This window comes from Triticum dicoccoides, chromosome 1B (genome assembly GCF_002162155.2).
Source record: "Triticum dicoccoides isolate Atlit2015 ecotype Zavitan chromosome 1B, WEW_v2.0, whole genome shotgun sequence".
Lineage (NCBI taxonomy): Eukaryota > Viridiplantae > Streptophyta > Magnoliopsida > Poales > Poaceae > Triticum > Triticum dicoccoides.
In genome coordinates this window covers 680,625,498-680,630,281 of record NC_041381.1, presented here as the reverse complement: position 1 = coordinate 680,630,281, position 4,784 = coordinate 680,625,498, and the positions used below count along the sequence as shown (strand labels likewise).

The following is a 4,784-nucleotide window of genomic DNA, read 5'->3' as shown; positions in this document are numbered from 1 at the left end:
TAAATTCTGAAATATGATTCAAAACATTACCTCCCTCGGGTAATCTGTGCAGGAATAATTTTTGCTTCAGATGCATCTTGCTGGTGAGATCTTTAGTCATGCAAATCCCTTCCAGCTTTAACCATAGAGCGGCGGCAGTTTTCTCGCTCAAAACTTCCTGCAAAATATTATTATGCAAATGGAGTTGAATTTGTGACAAAGCCTTACAATCAATTCTTTTCTCCTCATCAGTCCAGTCCTGAATTCTATTCTTCCCAAAACTATCCAGTGCTTCATCATAGTCAGACTGTGCCAACAACGCCCGCATCTTGACTTGCCATAGGGTAAACCTTGTGTCACGGTCCAGCAGCGGAAGATCGTATTTCATGGATGCCATGAACCGATAAAACTGTGTACATAAAGTAGTACAAGCCGGTAGAAAAATTCTTGATAAAATTTAATATGCGAACAAAAGAACAGAGTAAATAGCACCTGATGGTCTTCGCGTGGATATAGCAATTGCGCAGGAAAAACTGATTACTAGTACTCAACTGTACTAGCCTTTACGTGAGATGTAGTAGTAACAAATCCAAGTAGTGCTCCTGTACTTGCTTCACGTGAGTACTAATGATCCGGTTGAAACAAAGCAGCAGCGACGTAGCCTTGTAATCTCACGTGAGTAGTACTGGACCTCCTCGGGACTTGAAGCAGTACGTGGAGAGGCAGCCGAACTTGGCGACTTGCTGATTTGCTTTGGAGCCTCGGGACTTGAAGCTTGCACCGATCAATCTCAACTTGATGTGGACACGGACGACTGCTTCACGTAGGAACTCCTGTCGGTCTCGGTTTTAACGGCAGCAGGAGAAATCGATTTGCCTCGGATTGACAGATCGCGTGCACGGGCGGCGGATAGACCGCAACCCTAGTTCTCTCGTCTCAAAAAACTCGTATCTGAAACTTGGCTCTGATACCACTTGTTAAATAATAACGAGAATAAACGAGACAAAGAGACACGGATTTTTACGTGGAAACCCTTGCGGGAGAAAACCACGGGCGCACAAAGGCGCAAACACTATGAGGAGGAGTATTACAAGCATGAGACGACAGACCGTCTGAGGTGCGACTACATGGAGTATATAAGAGGGAAATACATGAGAATCCTTGAAGGACAAGTAAACGAGTTGTACTCGTACGCGTCGACGTCAACGCAACGCCCACACCGGTTGTACTACGTCTAGTCAACCCGGTACTAGAATTTGGATCACAATTTAACAATGTGTGCAATATGTGGCATGCAATCAGATAAGTCGATGAGTATAGAAATAAACAACCAGCCGAATTAGTCTTCAAACCACAGTAACCAGTTGCTCCATCGCATCGATACATATAGCAATTTGAGACAGAATAGGCCCAAAAACCATTCAAAACATAGTATTCCTTTTTAACGCCACCTAGATGTGCACAGGAAAATGCAATTTAAACATTCCTTACTTCCTTCTATGAGAATAAATGAAGTATCAGTAAATGCAACTATGCAGGATATCGAATTTCAATTGTGTGAAAGAAATGAATTCCGTGAAAGAACCGTACATTCTCGACTAAACAAACAGAAACAAGGCTGCAGATATTACTCTATTCAGTCTCAATTCAAGTGATCTTATTAATGACTGGCTGAGAGGTTGTAATCAATAGGATGCAAAAAATAAACTTTATACTACATACTTTTAGACAGAATACACAACCAAGTTTTTTTATTACAGCAAAGACGCAAATATATCAAACTGTAGTCTATAGATGGTCTCAGTATACAACGAGATTGAGCGGGAGAGAACCAACATGTACCAACTAAACCTAAAAATAGACATATACTAGTAACAATCAAGCGCCTTTTACATTCACAAGTGTCGATTTTAATCTTCTGCTCATCATAATACTAGTAACACATAAATTCAGAGAATAAAACTTCTGCTCATCACAATACTAGTACGTGTGAAACTGGCTTCATCACTAGTCTAGTACTATAAGCCAACTCTGTGCACAAAGGATTTGATAATTGCACTTCATTGGTGATACCAAAGGAGGGGTCGGTAATAATACATGCATGTCCATTGCAAATAATTGCAACTTCTTGAGAACTTTCCCAAACTCCAGACAGGGTTCCATCATATATGCTTCATCTTCCTCGTAACTTTCTTCTGCACGGCGTCAATGTAATGGAAGAAAGCGAACCTCCAATGCTTCCAGAAAACTAATGTTGCAAACCATAGCCAAAAACCAAAGACAATTCCAGCGACCACCGAGTAGTACAGCCAAACGACATCAAGTTCATGGTGATGTTCCTTTACCCCGTATGGTGTTGTTGTACCACTCGAACCATTGGTACATGCAATGCTCAGAGCGTGGCCACAGAGTCCTTGGTTGTTTCTATAAATTGACGGGTCATTGAGTGTTTGAAGTTGATTGCCATCAGGTATCTCTCCTGAAAGAAGGTTGTTGGAGAGATTAAGTGAGCTCAAGTACATCAAGTCTGATATGCTTGATGGAATGGAACCTGAGAGCTTATTCCAAGAGAAATCAAGGGACTCCATATTTGTCATATTGCCAATGTTGTTTGGGATACCACCGTATAAGTTATTTCTGGACAAGTTGAGGAACTGAATATCTTGAAGATTAAGTAGTTCTATGGGGATCTCACCGGAAAGAGAGTTGCTTGATAGATCAATGCCAGTCATAAGCCTAATTGTTCAAGATTATGTCAAGCTGGCCATCAATTGAGTAGGATGTATAGCTCATATCTTCCCATGGTGGGATCTCTTCTGGCCATGTCTTGTGAGTAAAGTTGGCAAAACTAACTGGTATGCCGCCTGTAAGATTGTTTTCAGCTAGGTCAAGTATTTGGAGACCAACGAGTTGAGTAACCTCATGAGGAATACTTCCATGAAACATATTTGATCGTAGTCGGAGAACCCTTAGGAATGGATTTCTTGCCCCGATCCATGTAGGAATTACACCGGAAAAGGTGTTACCACCAAGATCTAGAGTGATTAGGTTTCTGAAGTTCCTTACAATAGATGGAAAGCATCCTGTGAAGTGGTTGTTAGATAGATGTAATGAATCTAGTGGAGCAACATTGTGTACTGAGATTGGAACTTCTCCTTCAATAGCATTACTTGACAAATCCAGGTAAGCAAGATTTGGCAAGCTCCAAAAGCAATTAGGGATAACTCCAGACAATAGATTGTCCGATAGATCCAAGAAGAACATATTACTTAGCTGACAGAAATTCCAGTCAATGATGCCTGTAAATCTATTTCCTGACAAGCTGATGATAGAAGCCTTGTGGATAATAATAGAAATCTTGCCCTCCAACTGGTTGGAGCTAAGGTCCAGTATTTTTAGATATGATGAGAAGTTGCCAAACTCTGATGGTATCACACCATTAAGATGGTTATTGGACAGGTCCAATATTTCCAAGTATTGCATGCTTACTAGCTCAGTGGGGATCATGTCGGTGAAAATGTTGCCAGAGAGGTACAGCCCAGACAGATTCTCCCACCTGACAATCTCTGGTGGGATGCTTCCGGTGAAAGAGTTGTTTGCTATATTGAAACTGTCGAGGACGGTCCAGTTTGTGAAGAATTCTTGTGGAATGTTGCCATTAAGATTGTTATTCTCCATTGCAAACGTTTTCAAGTACTGCAACCTGGAAAAGACTTTGGGCAAACCTCCAGAGAGCTCGTTCCAGGACAGGTCTATGTATAAGAGGCTAGTAAGGTTGCCCAGCTCAAAAGGGATGGTTGAACTTAAATGATTTCCACTTATGTCCAGCCGTGCTAGCATCGAAAACTGCCCAAGTGATGCTGGGATCGGTCCACAAAGTGAGTTGCTGTTCAGGTCAAGCACTTCCAAACTATACAGCGCCCCGAGTTCCTCTGGGATTCCACCGCTAAGATTGTTCTGTCTAAGTTTCAGGAACTCTAGTGTTGAGAGCATCGAGAGAGACCATGGTATTGGCCCAGATAGCCTGTTGCTAGACAGATCAAGGTCCGTCAAGTGCTTGAATTTGCTGAACTGGTAGGGTTCAGAGTGGCGAGGTTGAGAAATAGGGAGATGTTCACTGGTATGGTGGTGATGAAGTTGTTGTCGTAGAGTTCGAGCACGGTGAGGCTCGAGAGCGCAGTGGAGTATAGGGCGTCAAGCGTGCCATTGAGGTTGCACTCTGTAAGCCAGAGCTGGGTAGCACGGCCATGGTGGTCACATGTTACACCATACCATGAACAGGTTGGTGCGGCACGCGACCACGAGGACCAAGAGGAGGAGTTGTGGAGCGTGGACTTCCATCGAAGGAGTGCCTGTGCTTGTGCTTCTTCGGCGTGGCCGGCGGCGCCCTCAGCCATGAGTTTCCATGGGATTGCCTGCAGGCCAGGGTGTTGGACTGGTGATGGCCGGATGAATGTGTTTGGATGGATGTGTGTATGGTACCAACACTTTTCTTTACTTGCTTGTGGGGAGCAATGCATATATGTATCATGGGAGAGTTTTTCAGAATGTGCTTGGATCACCACCCTCTCCGCTAGCTGTTATGCATTGGTCAATCATAGAGTATCTTTGTTCCGTTCAAACGTGGAATGTTAGGCCAAGATGTTGGTGCAGTAAAATCAGGCACCCACCGTTACATGCCCACTAATTTCTCCACCGATGAATTTGGTAACACAGGGTTGCACGGTCGCGCTGTCGGGGCATGAATTTGGCAAGTGTCGCCGTCAATCTTTTTCATAGGCCACGTCCAATAGAAACACTTTAGT

The 4,784-nt window shown here is 43.4% G+C and overlaps 1 pseudogene; it reads right to left on the bottom strand.

Moving 5' to 3' along the window:
* Positions 1–2,068: 2,068 nt before the first annotated feature.
* On the bottom strand, positions 2,069–3,972 carry LOC119350913 (annotated as a pseudogene).
* Between the last annotated feature and the right edge of the window lie 812 nt (positions 3,973–4,784).